Here is an 18379-nt window from a genome sequence, read left to right on the forward strand (position 1 = left end):
CTTATGAAACTAAACATAGATAATAAGATTTTCATTTGATTTTAAAGGCAAGAAAATACAGTTTAAAAAAATACTCAAACAAAACAAAATGGAAAGATACAAGATTCTTTTGGTTCTCTTTTTTTCCTTTCATCGTATTTTGGTTTCATTAAGAATATAAATAGCTGACATAGGGTCACCCTCTCTTGAGGTAAACCTTTCCACATTGCAAAATAGAAGTGAAACAAACAAAAAACAACAAAAACCTGCTATATTTATGTCATTTGAAATTTTTGAATTTAGATTTTAGATCTTAGATGAAAGAGAACATTGGTTTGATATGTGATCACTTAACCACTACACTTATTGCCATGATCTACTCTCTAATAGAAATTAGCAAATATTGTGGATTAAATAACTAGACTTGCCTTTTGGAAAAAAAAAATACTGCTTGATAAAGAAATTTTCACCAGTTTAGATTAGAGAGAAATTTACTGACAAATAAATGTGCTTTGTTTTAGTTTCAATTTATTTACATTAGCCACTGTGGACACAAAGGATTCCATTTATGTAATATTGTCATCCACTGATTACTCATATGTTTGATGTGAAATAATACATATTTCTTTTTCACATTTATCTTAGCATTTCTATTAAAGTTAAATGAAAAGAAACAGTTTTATCAGATGCTATTTTCCTTATCATAGTGGACTTTTTCTAGTTTATCAATTAACATAACTTTTCTCAAGGCATTTAAAATTGTTTTCTTTATTTAAAACATTTTGCATGGAAAGATATTCTAGTTTATGTCTGTCATAGGAATGAAGTCTTGTGGTTGCAATGAGGCATTGACAATTTTCTTAGCAGCAATCTGAGTCAGTGCCTTCAGTAGATATTAGGTTGGTTTTATTACATGTAATAATAGCCAAGTGTGCATATGTTCATTCACTGTGAGATCTTGATATTTTATTGTTTAGTTTGGGTAGAGTTAGCCCAAACTGGTAGTTGGCAGTGATATCATTAAGTAAAAGGATGGAAGCTAGAATCTGGTCTGAGGACCAAGTGACGCAGATGTCTTCTCCATTGACACTGGCCTGGCCACATAACAACGTCACTGCTGCTTTCAAGACTATAGAAAGTAGTTCTATATTCCCTGAACACAGAGTTCAGGTCACTTCCACTCTCCATAAAAACCCAGAGATATGCCAAAAATCTACTCTGTGTGCCCCTGCTGCCATAAGATAATACAGAACTATCATAGACAGAGTATTGTGAAAAAAATCAAGAAAGACTTCTGAGGGGCTCTGCCTTTTGAGTCATAAAGGAAGAGCAGGGATTAGTCACATAAAATTGGGAGAGGTTGGGTGAAGAAACAGTCTTAACAAAGACTCATAAATTAAAAAAAATAGCATAGGTATTGTCATGGGAGTTGATTAGGCTGCAAGACCATGAGAGGTGAGATGAAACTGACAATGTCGGCAGGTGTCAGAATGCAAAACTTGAAGGAAAGTATCTGTCACTTTAAATAACAGAGATTTTACACTAGATAAGATAAGAAGTAATTGTGGAATTTTATCAGCAATGTGCCAGAATCAGATTTACTTTTAAGGCGCTTAACTCAGCACTTATGAAGAAAATCTATGTGATAAAAACAATAATGCAGGCAACAAAGAAATTTGAGACTTTTGTAGTCATCCAATTAAAAAAAGTAAATATTCTCGTCTAGGACATTGATAGAGGTATAAAGGTGCTGTGAATTTAGATTTTTGAGATGGATTGAATACTGTGAATATAGTAGCAGGAAGACTCTAGCATGAATGTCAGTTTTTTGTCTTGGGTAGCTGGATTGATAGAGGTACCTCCAATCAAGATGCAGAGTAGGAACCAGCTGAGGATAGAAGACGAAAATGAAATTTATAAATGTTGATTGTAAGGTGTTCCTGGAAAATCCAGATAGATATTCAGAAGCCAGCCAGATAAGTGTGTCTGTGATTTAGGAAATGGTCATGGGATGGAGCACTGAAATGAGACATCACTGGTACAGGTGGTGGTTGAAACACATGAAAATAGATGAGATTGCCTGAGAGCAACATATAGCATAAGAACAAGTGTGGGCTAAAAATAAGACTGTGAGTAATAACGTTATTTAATGGGTCTTGAGAGAAAAATAATCTCATCGAAACAAAATGATGGATTAATCAAATAAGTCTGAGGTGAGTGACAATAGTGTGGTATCATATTAGTCATGGGAGTAGAGATTTTATTAAAGGAGTATCCACTAGCGCAGGAGAGGACACACGAAAAAAATCCTGACAAATAGCCTATGATTCACAATATTAGGATGTTTTGGTAAACATATTAAATTGATGAAAACCCAGTTTAGTTGGCAGGAGAGTTGCTGGGAACTGAGGAAGCGAGACAGCAAGTGTATACTATTCTTTCAAGAAACTTGGATTAAAGGGAACAGAGGTAGATTGACCTAGAACTTAATACAGGGTCAAAGAAGAAAAATTATTAATAATGCATGAACCAAGAGTGAGTAAAATGGAACAATAATGAGGAAGGGTGGGCATATCAGAAAGATGCAAGACCAACAGGGAGGTGCAAATATAGAATCACTTAATGGAATTTCTGAAAATGAGACCAGAGACATATGCTCTATTCATCCATATTTAAGCTTTAATATCTTTTTTGTTTTTTATGATGTCATATATTTATATTGCACTGTTTAGAGACAAACTCATCTACTGTATATTCATTCAGAGTTATACTTTTGGTCAATAAATCTAATCTTAGAAATATAATGAAGCAAAATGTTACATTTAAGTCTAATTATTTTAAGCAGTTCTTTAAAGCATGGAAAGAAAAGAGCAGAGTCATCAAAATGTGCTGGCAGGAAGACAAACTATTCTTTTTTGGAGTTCAAAAGTTAGTGAGATATTTTGCTTCAAAAAACTAGTGAAATATCACATGAGGTCATATCAATATTTAACAGACCAACTGATATATTCTATTCCAGCTTAACCAGCAGCTTCGCACCTCTTCAGTCTTTCCACTCCTGACTGCACTGAAACCTGTTCCACTCAATTCTCAAATAAAATGTGCATCAGATTTTCTTAGTGGATTGTAAACATGTTCAAAGGCAGTCCGGGGTGAGGAAGTGTGCATGGTGCAAATTGCCTTTAAATATTTCTAGACATATAAACCTCCCCTTAGCCATCCTCCTCACACAACTTCGTATTAACCTAATGATCTGACTGTAACAAATTGTCGAACTGCATTTTGCTGCCAAACTGTTTTACAGTTAATCTGTTGCTTTGTGCTTGACCCTTTTGTTCAGCCAAATAATTTGTTTCTCAGTTCCATGGCATAGTAAAAAGTGATACACACGGATTTGGAATGGATGTAATCATGTACACCACAAGACAAATACCATCAATTTATTTCCAGTGTTTTCCACTGCATATTTTGTGTTTAGTAGTAGCACTACAGCTTTATTGAGAAAACATAACATAGAGAGATTTTATTGTTGTTTGCCTCTCAAAAATAATATTTGTAAGTATATCATGATAATTCATAATAAATATTGAATAGCATTTCTCTATTCAAGAAATGTTTTATAACTCTTAATTCTATTAGATGAGCAGCTTATAATTGTACAGTAATAATATCTGTCATCTATGTACCTCAGGTTTAAATTTTAACTTTGATTTAAGTGGCATTTGATCACCAAAAGAATATAATATTCCTCCTCTGAGAAGAAACACCATGAGCCACCAGGACAATGCTATAGCTTTGACTTTTTTTGAAGCAACCTTTGTTGTATGAGTTTCTTATTCTTAAGATCAATATAGCCATTCAGTTATTCTATATTTCATTCGACATTAGGTTGACTTCCTCTAGTTTTTAACCATCTAGGATTTCACATTAACTAAGTTATGCTTAGGTTAACAATTCTTACTTATGCTTATAATACTTGCAACCCAGATTTGGATGCATATACAATTTTCAATTTATTAGGGCTCTTAAAAAATATATTGTCTGAATTTTTCCAAATAATTATGACAAGATTGAATTGGCTGGTTACAACTCCTTGATTTAGATGATTTCTGAGAAGGCGGATTGTACCAAAAACATGCAGCATCAGTTTTCAGGGAGGCATGTTTCTTGTTATTTATTTCTCAGGTCAATAAATTTTTAATGAAGGTTTAATTTGTCCTTGGCCCTGTTTTAATTTCATTCACTGTTCTAAAAGAATTAATTCTTTAAAATTTCTCGCCCAGTGCTAAAATTCAATACAATTGCTTTTAAAATGATGTCCCACCTTGAAAATATACATTATATTATGATAATATGAATACAGTACATGAATAAAGACATTTAATGAGAAATATGAGAGATAATCCTAATGAGAGTAAAATTTAGCTATAACAGATTCCTCACTTCCTGATCAATTAGCTTATCACTTGTGTTTTCTTAATCTTATAAGCCAAAATTGTGTCACAGTCTTCAGGTAGAAGATGTGTTTAAGAGCTCTTTGTTTGACATAGCCAAACTAATATTGCAATGATTTTTTCCCCCTCATCAGTAGATTTTTCTGATTATCAAGTTCATGATTAATTTGCTAATCATAAAATTCCACATTTCTTTCCACTTCATCATCTGCAAGATTGACACTGATGACCAACCTCCACTCATGAAACTCTTTTCTCTTCACACCTACAACCCTGAAGTAGCCTTTATTCGATTTTTTTTCTATTTGTTTCTGTTCTTTCCTTCAGTCAGTTGTTCCTCAGGCTCAATAACAAGATACAATCAGAAATAAACTTCGTCCTGAAGGAATTCATAGAAACATAATGCAGTTTCCTAAAACCTCTCTCTTTCTATTTATTTAATGAAGACTTTCATCCATTGTCACATCTCAGATTTCTTCAAAGACTCAAATACTTCTCTGTAGTTTGAACTTCTACATGAAGTTCCTAAGTGTACCCAACTCTTGACTTTTGACAAAAACATTGAGAGCTTGAGACATGAATCATGTGTTAGGACCTTGTTGAGGTCTAGGTCAAATCCCGTAACATCTTAGAACTCTTTTTTTCAGTCCTTTAAAAACAAAATTAGGCTAGATTACCGTTGACATCTTTTATAATTCTAATATTCTATAATGCTACAAATTACTTCTACTTGGATGTTCTAAATGTATCATCTCCTTTTCACCATAAATAAGTTTCCTTTCATGAATTCTCTGTCAGTTAAAGTTACCATGATTTTCATTATATACACAGTTTCTCCCTTTCTTGTCTTTTCCTAATATTGAAATCTAATTACTTGTCTCAATGAACGAATAAGAGATTGTATTACCTTTATTATTTTGGGCATAATTCAAGATGTCATTCAAGATAAAAAACCAAAATATATATATTGAGTGATATATATGAGAACATCCAGATTAGAGTTGTATTTAATATATTACAGTGTTCAAGGAATGCAAATTGGCAGATTGGATTTTGTTATCGCTGAAGAAAAATGAGATTTTACTGTTTAAGTTTTTAAGGGTTTTTTCAACCATGTGATTCTTTAACTCAGTCTACATAAAATGAGTCTAAGTCTGGAAAGAATAATGTGAAAAGAAATGAGGATGGAGAATATTGTGAAAGCAAGATACTGAAGGACTTTATCTATTGTATTAAGGGGTTTGAATTTTATCTTAAAGGCAAGGCGTACTCACTGAATTAACTGACAAAGAATCATGATACGATCATTTTCATTTTAAAAGATCAACGTGTGCATCAGGTAAAGTTGAATTGAGGAGACAAAACTGCAAGCAGGAGGACCATTTATGAGGTTTTTGCTGAAACTCAGATATGAGATGATGAAGGCCTATCCAGAGCCATGTCAGGAGAAGTAGACAAAAAGACAATATTGGAGAAATGTTAAGGATCTATAATTGACAAGGCATTTTTATACCAGTTTTTATGTAGGAAATAAGGCAGGCAGGAGTCAAGGATGACAGCCAATAATATGGTTTAAGCATTATTATGGCAGATGACGGTGCTATTTACAAAACTGGGGTGTAGATGAGGAGGAGACATCATTGGAGAAATAAGTAGCTTGTAGATTTTGAGATGCTTATGGGACATGTAAGTACAGGACTAGAGTAGGTAATTAGCTGTGTGGTTGTTCTACGTGTTCACTCAAGAATTACACAGGGGCAATGGAGAAGCCAAGTGGTCTGAACTGAGGCTCCCACTTCCACTTCAATAAGAACAGTTCCATTTTTGTCTGTTAGATTTCCATGTAGTTTTTCCTATGTACAAATGTTTCCAAGGCTTTAATAAAGTCAAATGAGATAAACTGACAAGTTGTCACTTTCCTGTATATACATATTTTCTTATTAATATAAGAGAGAATAAAAACAAAGTAAGTTCTTTTGACTTCTGGGTCCAATAATCTTCAATTAATCCAAATATATATATATATATGTTTTGGAGAACTATGCCTAACTCATATGATGTGGCTCTCAGAAATATGTCACTGGCAGAAGATTTTCTATGTCAGAGATTGGGAAACTTTTTCTATAAAGAGTCAGAAAGTAGATATTTTAGATTTTTTTCAGGCCCGGTGGTATTTTCACAACTACTCAAGTGTGCTGTTTATCGAGCTACAGCATTCATGTATAGTACACAAGGAAATGGGTGTGTCTGTTTTCCAATAAAAGTTCATTTTGAAGAACATTCACTGCCAAGATTTGGCCCATAGGCTATAGTCTGCTGACCTCTGTACTATGTGATTCATTGGTCATAGACTTAGAGAGACTGTAGGACTCACTTGAGAGTATTTGGGGGTGATGAGAAGTATTTGGTAGTAAAGAGATCTCCATTCTAATCTAGAGATTACCAGAATGTAAAGTCATTATAATATTACAAGCAGACAGCATATGTTCTTAGGGAAGAAAAAGGATAATATTCTATTTACCACCAAAAATATGTGACTGCTACACTTCCTAATCCTAGAAAACAGTCCACGAGAGATACTAAAACCTTAGTTCTCAATTCTTTAGAAGGATAAAGAGAGAATAATTGTTTATAAGCAACTAGTTTAAGTAACAGAAAATAGGAGCCATCCCAGTGGCACATCAGCTAAGTTTGTGTGTTCCACTTTGGGTTTTTCTGGTTCAGATCCTGGGTGCGGACCTACATACGCACCACTTGTCAAGCCATGCTGTGGCAGGTTCCCACATATAAAGCAGGGGAAGGCAGGCATGGATGTTAGCTCAGGGCCAATCTTCTTCAGCAAAAAGAGGAGGATTGGCGGCAAATGTTAGCTCAGGGCTAATCTTCCTCAAAAAAAAAAAAAAAGAAAAGAATGTATTCTTAATAGATAATTCAGAATCATATTTGATTATTACATATGAGTGAGATGAGTAAAATCATCTATGATTGTACATTTCAGAAGAAATTTGTTTTGAATTCATTAAAATTATTTTTTGATGCTGCAATGAGAGTGCTTGGTGCTCTTTACCATTGTGCCAAGAGATTTAAATAAGTTTGACCACGTAGTTCTCATTAAAATTCAGCACTGAGTACTTAGCATTCTTTTCTACAACAGAGCCATTATACAATCATAAGAAATGTGAGGAGACTGAAGTCTCTCTTCTACACACTTTTTCATGTTTTTTTCTTGCCCGAGAGGTAATTCCTTGGCCCTTCTCTATTTGGGTTGTTGGCTCCTTTCTGATTCCTTTTCAGGGCAATGAATAATGCGTCAAAGTGTGAGGTGCATATGAATTGAACCCAAAAAGGGAGAGTTATTATTAACCTTCAATTGTTAAATTCTGCATTGTATTTCTCTGATTAGAAGGGGAAGGGGATATTGAGAATTTGGCTCATATCCATGGTTGCATATTTTTTTAACTTAATGCTCTAACATTCTAGACATTGTCTCAGGAATAAAATTGTGCATTTATAAAAAACAAAACAAAAGAAAGCAGCCTTCTAAATTTTCCCATTAAAACTAATCAAGATGAGTTGTCTTTAAGACCTAAGATAAACTTAAAATGAAAATTTCATATATGTAATCACTTACAGTGTTTTAATTTAAGGAAAGATATATCTTTGAAAGGATGGTGAAATTATTTTCTGTCTTCACTAAACATGCTGTTTTGAAGATTTAAAAAGTAGCAACTTTAGAGTTTTTTCCTCTTTTTTATGACTTACCAAGTAAGACAAAAATCACCACAGAAAAATGAAAATGCTAAAATGTCCTCATTTATCACTTGTGAGGGTAAGGTGTATCCTACTGTTATTAAATGTTTAATGTAGCCGTTGGCAGGTATGTATAATGAGCTATGTTTCAAGTCTGGGAGACTGCTAATATAACTATTTTTCATTCACCTATTGCAAAGTGTAGAAATAATCCCTACTCTTTTGAAAATTCATTATTATATTATTCCTTATAGCTAAGATTTTTCATAGTATACAGTGGTTTTAAGATTCATCCAATTTTATTCGCTTTGAGTAAAATGGACATTTTCCTTTGTTAATGAAGGTAAAACAGCCTCTGGGAGATTTTACTGGATATAGGGAGATTTTACTGGATATAGGAAGATTTTGGTTATTAAAGGTCAAGTGCATTGAAGGGTACTTCCTATTTAATAAAACTTTATAGGACCTATTTGAGTCTAAGAATTCCCTCTAATGAAGTTATGTGCGGTTATGCCTTATTAAATTTATTCATTTTAGTTTTGACCATTTTTAGACTAACTACTTGATTTAATTCCTTCAAATGAATGCTGTTCCACCAATTCAACTTAAATAAAATTAATAAAATAATATTATAAACTGAATTTGGGAAATTTTAATATATAAACTTTTCAAGTAGTAAAATATTTATAGTTATGTTTCAGATTAGAGATTCTCAAATTCTAGCATATGTAAATATAATCTGTGTAGATTGCATTAAAAAAATCCAAGGCATCACCCCAAAAGATTTTTATTCATGAGACTCAACAAAACATGCATTCCTATAAAGCACTTCATGTGATTCTGATGAAAACAGGAAACCAAGTGAACAGAGAAGCACACCTAAATAGTCATAAGGAACTCATTGTGACTATTAAGAACATAGCTATAAAACCTCTGTAGAAAAACAAGGAACAAGGTATTTGCATAAAATTTCTTCTGAATATCATGGTATTTTTGAGGAAGACATACATGTGTTCTTTCTCAGAAATATGTAACTATGTTTATGGTATTATAACACTGATGTTATTACTTTCTAAAACACTTGCTAGTAGAAAAAAATTCAGAAAGTATAGCAGTTTGTCCTTTAAAAGAAATAAAAGAAATGAATATACGGCTATTTGAAATGAACATACTAAATTAAGTGTTAATGGCATGTCCATAGAATTACTCCATCTTGAAAATACATAATAATCACCTGTGGTGCTTGTTAGATGTGCACAGTCTTGATCCAACATTCAAAGCTTCTCATCTAGTAACTGAGTTGAAGAAAGAACTTGCATTTTGTAATTCCACCCTATAATGTAGTCTTAATCCAACTGATTTGTGCATCACATTCTGAGAACGCTGTTTAGAGTAACAAGACTGTGAATGAAAAAAAGATCCATACAATAGAACTGGTTCCAACTTTATCAGAATAACATTAGGACTGAGTCCAAACTCAAGAAGTAATTCAGTGTTTTCTCATTAAGACACTCAAAGATGCCTAGCTTATCCTGTGTGGAAGAACTTCCTATCTACTTCTCAGACACATTTAAATGAATGCTCAATAATCGTCATAAAATTTCTTGAAGTAAATTTATCAAAGTTCATATTGCTTTTACATAAGACTTTGGGGAAATGTGAATGAAATGCAAACAAAAATAAGTTGAGCCTAGTTAGGAAGAAGGAATATAACATATATGGTCTAACTTAATGTACTTTTGGTTTCAAGTAATACAAAGTTCGTCAATATATTTGAACAAAAAGGAGGTTTACTATAATTCGATAAGTCACCTTGCAGGACCCAAAGAAAGAAAAACAGCCAAACTTCTCCAGGAAATCAGGAGTTATGTTCTGAATTTCCCATTCTTTCTCTCTGGAACCACATAAACTTGCATCCTCATATCAGTTTCCATATTCACTTCATATTTTCCTCTTCCTCTAAATAAACTTCTCCTGCCTGTCCACGTGAGTGAGTTGAAAAACATCCATTTGCAACTCCTGTGTTGTCAATTCTCTGCTTCCCCCAATTTTTATGCTCTTAAGGATGAATTTTATCACACATATAATTTTTAAAATATATTTTTAGCTTATATTTTGACACCATTTAACTTTAATGTTTCTAGAATCCTTCAGCCAAGATATTCAACATTTATTTATTCAAGAAACACTTATTTAGAATCAATAATGCTCTTGACATTCATCATAAATTTGGAAGGGAAAAAAATGACAACTTGCAGCCAAAAATATAAAATTGAGTAGGACAAGAGGCAAGCACCTAAATTGCATATGATAAATTACATAATATGAGAACATAGGAACATGTTCCTGAGTCTTCATATGGAGTAAAATGAGACCTCACAAAGAAGGCCTTGTGTGAGAAAAGGTTTGATGAAGAAGTATGGGTTTTTCAGATGGACAAAACAAAAGAATATCTGAAGTAGACGGAAGATAAGATATAAAGTCAAGTGGATATGAAATATCATAGTTCATGAGGGGAAGGATAAATTTTGCTTTATGGAAAAACTATAAGGTATGAGTAGAAGAATGGCAAGGAACTTTGTTAGATTATAAGCCAAAAAACTGCTTACAAATCTTTTAGATAAATCAGTAGATCATGAGAATCATACATATTAGTTAACATCTTTTGTTTTCATATCTAGTGTCCGTGTATCCTTTCTTAATGTACCACAATTTTCCTCAGGATAAGTCACCTCCATACTCTTAGTCAAAGATTGGGTGAATATTCTTTGTATCCAGGCAAGGTGTATGACTCAATTTTGGTCAATTAGAGCAAAATATCTGCCAAACCACAGTGACTGGTTCAGAGATTGTACTATTACATACTAAAAGCAGATTATATTTAGAGATTTTTTTCTATGACTCTTGAGGAAGAGATTGACAATTCACTGAGCTACCAATATTTTGATAAATATGGGAACTGCCTAATTCCCAGAAAATGTCAATGATTTTTGTAAAAGAAGATATGTGCCAAAAGCAGTTATAATTCTTCTCTGGAGGAAGATAACATGACCTTGTTCCTCAAAAAAAAAAAAAAAGAAAAAATCTACAAATGATTCCATAAATAAAATACTTGGCACACAATTAGAAATAACCATGCATATGAGGAGGCAACAAAATATGAGTGAAGAACAGCAGGTAATAAAAAGAACAAGCCATAAAAGGAGATTCAAGAAGAATCAAAGTATCAAATTAAGCAATCACGAATTTCAAATTGTGGTGCCAATGATCAAAGAAGCAAAGAAAAAAATAGAGTTTTGGTAGAGAACTGGAAATCATGGGAGAAACACATGGAAATTATACAACTCTAAAATAAAATATCCAGGAAATTTCTGATCCCAACAAAGATGGGGTCCTAGAGAGTAGATTTATCCTCCTCCTGGAACAACCAAAGAAAAAGAAGGAAAGAAACAAAGAGAGAGAGAGGAGGGGAGGAAGAAATAAATATTAGAATAATTTTCTAGACACCAGACAGGCAATAAAGGACAGCAATTTCTGAGAGACAGAAACCAAATGAGATGAATCCAACAATGGCTGTAATTTACGGCCTTGACAGAGTTTCTAGGCTGATGGAAGTGAGAGGATAGTAAAAACAAACTTTGCAGAATAAGGTCAGAGAGAGAACTCTGGAGAGCTGCAGAAAGCCTCCAAACTCTGAGCAATGATTTACACTTGTGTGTGAGGAAACTGCACAAAGCTAGGGAAGAAGTCACCTACATAAATGAGAGTGAGCAAGGCCCATAGCTCACACAACAGCAGGAAAAGTGCCTATTCCAACTAGAAAATATTATTATTCATGGAGCATCAAATAGAGTACACAGAAGATCCTTGCCTAAGTAGTAGGGATTAATTATCCCTAAACAAAGCACTCTTTTTGGCTCTACTTAACAAATTTTAAAAGCAAGACTTAAGAGAATCAAACTCTTTCCCAGTAAGGTAACCAGGTTCAAAAAAAAAATATCAATAATTAAAGGAATTAAAAATATCTAGCCCCAATAAGGTAAAATCACAATGCCTGGTATCAAGTTAAAAATTAGTAGGTATGTAGGAAATAGGCAAATACCTCAGATAATGAGGAAAGAATCAATTAACTGAAACTGATCCAGAAGGGATATATATATGTTAGAATTGGAAGGTAAATTATTTAGAATAGTTATTACAACTGAATTCTATATGATCAAAAATTTAAGTGGAAGCTAAAAAAAGACAAAAATATAATTTCTAAACATGAAAACTACAATATATGAGATGAAAAATAAATTGAACTATATTACAAGTAGACAACATATTGAAGGAAATAACTTGAGCAAACTTAGTAAACTAGAAGATATAGTAGTAGAAAGAATCCAAAGTAAAACAAAAAAGAAAAAGAGAATTTCTCTAAACAAATGAACAGAATATCTATGAGTGATGACATAATTTCAAGCAACCTAATAAGTGTATATTTTGAATTCCTGAAGGAAAGAAAAGAGAGATTACAGGAAAAAAAATTTTGGAGGAAATAATTGCCAAAGTTTCCAAACAGAATAAAAAATATAAATTCACACATATAAGAAATTCAAAGCAACTTGAGATCTGGAAAGATGAAGAAAATTCCAGCAAGTCATATCATAAACAAATTTCTGAAAATGGTGGTAAAAAGGAAATCTTAAAAGCAGCCAGAAGAAGATAGATTTTGTACAGTGGAACAGAGGTAAGTAGGACAAATGATTTCTTATTCAAAGCATTAAGAAGACAAAGGGGAAACATCTTTAAAGTACTGAAAGAAAAAAATTATCAACCTAGAATTCTATAAACAGTAAAAATGTCTTTCAAAAAACTCAAGTGAAATAAGATTTTTTTGTGTATGTGAGGAAAATTGGCCCTGAGCTAACATTTGTTGACAATCTTCCTCTTTTTGCTTGAAGAAGATTGTCATTGAGCTAACATCTATGCCAGTCTTCCTCTATTTTATGTGGGATGCCACCACTTCATGGCTTGACGAGTAGTGCTAGGTCCACACCCAGGATCCAAGCCTGAAAACCCCAAGCTGTAGAAGTGGAGTGTGTGAACTTAACCACTACACCACTGGGTTAGCCCCGAAATAAGAATTTTTAAGACAAACAAAAGCAGAAATATTTTATAAATGGCAAGTCTACATTACAAAAATACCATAAGAACTACTTCAGGCAGAGAAAGAAAAAGGCACCTGATAGACATAAGGATCTATACAAATGAATAAAAAATACAGAAAATGGTAACTGTACAGTAAAGACATAATATATTTTTCTTACTATTTAAATACCCTTACAAGATAATTGACTACACTAACAAAAGTGAGAATACAGTGTAGACATTATGGCAACTGTAAAAGTAAAATAATGGATACAAAAACATAAAGTCCAGGAGGGATAAATGTAAGATTTTTATGAATAATATGCTATCATATCTCTTTAAGGGAGACTTTGGTAAGTTAAAGGTGTAACCATAAACTGTGAAACAACTTCCAAAATTGTTACTCAATAATCCAACTGAAGAGATCAAATGGAATCATAAAAAAGTATACTCTATTAATCCAAAAGAAGGCATATAAAGAAGAAAAGGGGAACAAAGAACAGAAGAATAAGTAAAACTAAATAGCAAACTGATAGATTATAAACTAATCATGTCATTATCATATTCAGTTTAAAGAGTCTAAATACCCAAGTAAAAAGAAGATATTGTCATATAGGGTAAAATCAAGATGGAATCAAATGCTTCTGAGAAGAAACAAACTTAAAAAGACTCAAATAGATTAAAGTAAAAAAGAGGGACAAATATTTCATATTAGCACTTATCAAAAGAAAGATGGAGTAGGTGTATTAATATCAGAAAGAAAGAAAGATGGGGAATCATCTTTCTTTCTCTGTCATCTTTCTTATCAAAAGAAAGATGGGGTAGCTGTATTAATATCAGAAAAATTAGATTTCAGAGGAAAGAAGATCATTGGAGATGAAGTCTCTATAAGTATAAAGGGGTCAATTCGTCAATAATACATGACAAGTCTAAATATTTAATGTATATAATAGAATCAAAAAACATGAAGTGAAAAACACATAAAATTTCAAGGGGAAATAATCAAATCCACAATTATGATTAAGTCAATATCCTTTCTCAATAATTAATAGTAGACAGAAATTCAAAAATACAGATTTCAAAAACACTATCAATCAACTTGTTTTAATTTACCTTTATAGAACAGTTTGCCCAACAAACAACAGCAGAATATTTGTTGTTTCAATTCCATAAAGAAGATGTAGAAAGATAGTCCACATTCTGCCCACAAATCAATTTTCAATGCAATAGATTCAAATTTTACAAAAATACTTACTACAATGGAATTGAATTAAAAATCAATAACTGAAATATCACTTTAAAGTCCTCAAATGATTGGAAATTAAATAACACACTTTTAAAATAACCAGTGGGCAAAAGAAGACACAAAATAAGAAATTAGAAAAATGTTTTGAGTTGAATGAAAATGAAAAACAGCATATACAAATTTGTGGTTGGCTGCTAAAGCACCAAATGCTGATATTTGAAAAGAAGAAAATCTCTACTCAATGACCTTCATGATTATAGATGCAAACATTTAAAACACACTTTTAGAAAATTGAATCCAACAATATATAACAAGAGTAATATATCACAATGTAGTAGGGTTTACCCCAGGAATGTGGGGTTGATTTACATTTAAAAATCAATTAATACAATTCCCATACTTGCAAACGAAATGATAACATTGATATGAACGTTTCAATTTGCACAGAAAAAGCAACTGACAAATTTCAATACTATTTCTGATAAAAGCTGTCACATACTAGCAATAGAAGAAAATTTTCTCAAACCATTAAAAGGCACCTATAAAAAACCCCTGCAACTGCCATTACACAAATGGTGAGACTGAATTCTTTATCTAGTCACAAGATCAAAAACAAGACTGGATTGTCCAGTCTCACACCTTTTATTCAACACTCTATTGGACATTCTATACAGTGCAATCAGAAAAAAACAAAATAAAAAGCCAAACCCTAAGTCATCCAGACTGGAAAACAAGAAGTAAAATTGTATTTATTCACTAAGTAATAATTTTCTAAGTAAAAAATAAATGGAAAGTAGGAATAAAAGCTACTCGAACTAATTGTTTTAGAAAGGTTGCAGGTTACAAGATCCAAATACAAAAAGCAAGTGTATTTCTGTTAGCACCAAAAATTTGAAATTGAAATTAAAAAGATGGTATTACTTATAATAGTAACATAAATATGACATAAATAGGGATAAAATGAACAATAAAAAATTAGCTGAAATTCCCATATATTTAGAGGAAACACATATATTGTCAGAGACACCCATACACACTTCCTAAATAACCATGAGTCAAAGAAGAAATCACAATGGAAACTAGAAAATGTTTTGAAGTTTTGTTTGATTTTCTCCTATTATTCTGTCTCACGTCAACTTAATTCATATCCCAGCCAGAAGGACCAAGAGTGGGTAGAAGATTTGTCTTCCTCTTCTACAGTAGTAATGTTAGAAAAAATTTCCACAGCAAAATCTTCAGGCCTGTATGTCCTCACCACTAAATGTTGCCATTTGAGATGCAGCTGATTTCAGTCTTACATAAATGCAGATAAAAGAAAAAGAGGAATTGTTCTTCAATTTTTTTAATGAGACCAGTCTAAAGTTGATATAAAAAAATCAAAGATCGAGGCCGGCCCTGTGCCACAGTGGTTAAGTGTGCACATTCTGCTTCAGCGGCCAGGGGTTCACCAGTTCGGATCTCAGGTGTGGACACAGTACCACGTGGCAAGCCATGCTGTGGTAGGCATCCCACATGTAAAGTAGAGGAAGATGGGCACAGATGTTAGCTCAGGGCCAGTCTTCCTCAGCAAAAAGAGGAGGATTGGTAGCAGTTGGCTCAGGGCTAATCTTCCTAAAAAAAAACAAAAAGAAAACTGTGTTTCTTACAAATGTGCTCATTTTGTGAGAAATCACTGGGCAGTCCTTTTGTTTTGTTTTCTGGGAGGGTGAGATAGTGTGACGTAATAAATATATATTTGGTCATTCAGATAACCAAAATATGTTGCTCATGTGTATTTGATCTTTGTCCAGTTTTTGGCTAACAGCTCCCAAAACTGTTGGAATATCCTAAATTTGAGACTGATAAGGGTGTCTTCTGTTATGTGAATGAGGTTACTTTTGGAATGCACCTAAAGGTGTGTGTTGGTTGCCAGGAGAACCAGCCTGTGATCAGAGGATTGGAACATTCAGTCCCATCTCATGATTTCCAGGGTGGGGAGGACTTGAGGTTGAAGCAATTCCCAATGGTCTAGTCAATCTTAGCTACAGAATGAAACTTCCATAAAACCCCAAAAATACAGTTTGCCAATATTTTGTTTTTTGGAGATCTTCCATGTTGGGGAACAGAATGCTTCCATGTACCACCCTGCTGGGCCCCAAGCTCCACAAGGACAGAAGCTCCTTTGTTGGGGACCTCACCTTGTGCATCTCTTCATCTGGCTGTTGATCTGTGTCCTTTAATGTCCTTTGTAATAAATCAGTAATCTAGTAAGTAAAGAGGTTTTCTTGAGTTCTGTGAGCCATTCTAGCAAATAAATCATACCTGAGTTGGAGGGGGTCTCCGAAACCTCCAGTTTGTAATCAGTTGGTCAGAAGCATCTGGGCTTGTGCTGGTGTCTGAAGTTGAAGGCGGTCTTGTGGGACTGAGGCCTTTACCTGTGGAATCTGATTCTATCTCCAGGTAGATAGTATCAAATCAGTTAAAATCTCAGACACCCTGCAGGCAGCTGAGAACCCCTTGGTGGTATGGGGAAGTGTCAGTGAAATTGTGACCCTTCTCCCTAGTCTAACAGGCAAATCTAGCATTAAATTCAGTACAATAAAAACCCATGCAGTACTGTGAAGCCCCATGAGGGGCTCATAAGCTTGTATCTAAATGACCTTGCAACATCTTTTTGTCTCATGACAGAAGATGCCAGCAGGATGAATCAGCAACAGGAAGAGATAATGGGTACCTCACTCTCACATTTCCTTGCTGCATTTCTTAGAGGTTAAGGAAAAGAGTGATGACCCTGGTTCTTCCCTCTCTTCACACATAGATAACAGCAACATTACAAGCCTTGCTTGATGTATAACCAACAAGTTCTTGCTATCCTTAAAGTGTATGACTATTAAATGTGTAAGCACTTTCCTGAATGTACACTGCTTTGTTAAGAAGTATATAAACTTTATTCAAATCTGTAGACCTTGGAGTGGTTCCTCAGAATCCTCTGTTGGACCATTTCCTGGGATTCAAATTCATCACCTTGATTATCAAATAAACTCTGTTCATTAACCTTTACCCGGGCTCTTTATTTCAGTCAACAAAAGCCTCCACGCACAAGTTGGAATTGGGTCCAGGGACACTTTGCAGGATGCAAGGTACACATTTCTGTATGTGTATTATTTTTCATTAATAAATGTTTAAAAAGAAATGATTGAATAACCTTAAAGTATATTTGTAAATCAGGAAAAAAAGTACATTGCCAAACCATGTGATTCCCAGTTACTTTAACTAGACTGTAATGAATCTTGGGCTTAAGGTTTGAATACTTAGGCTTAAACCCTATGCTTATGATCTATATACATTTTTACAAGTTACATTCATCTCTCAGTCTCAGTTTTATCTTTAAGATGAAAATAAAACATTTTAAGCAAATAAAGACATATTTTGGAAATTACTATGGGGATTAAATGAAGTAATGTTGACTTCAACTTAGAAATATGTAAGTCAAAGCCAGTCTCTTCTTTCCAGTTTTATTGCTAAAGCCTGAAGTCAAGGCACCATGGCCTTATAACAGAAGCATTCCAAAGTCTGGATTCCTGTGTTTCAGGTACATTCTCAAACTTAGTTTTCCTTTTATAAAGCAAGTTGATAACATCTTTTCCTTCATTTAGCATTTTGCTTGAAAACCTTTCACTATAGGATGCAGTTCAATTTCCTTAGCATGACAGGGAGGGCTGCTCTCCTGTTCTATACTTCACTCCATCTCCATTCTCACTTTGCACAGATCTGCCTCATGAAAGCTCTTTTCCCACCACAAGAACTTTTCTCACGTCCCCATGCTCCTTTTTCACTC

Source organism: Equus caballus, chromosome 17 (genome assembly GCF_041296265.1).
Source record: "Equus caballus isolate H_3958 breed thoroughbred chromosome 17, TB-T2T, whole genome shotgun sequence".
Lineage (NCBI taxonomy): Eukaryota > Metazoa > Chordata > Mammalia > Perissodactyla > Equidae > Equus > Equus caballus.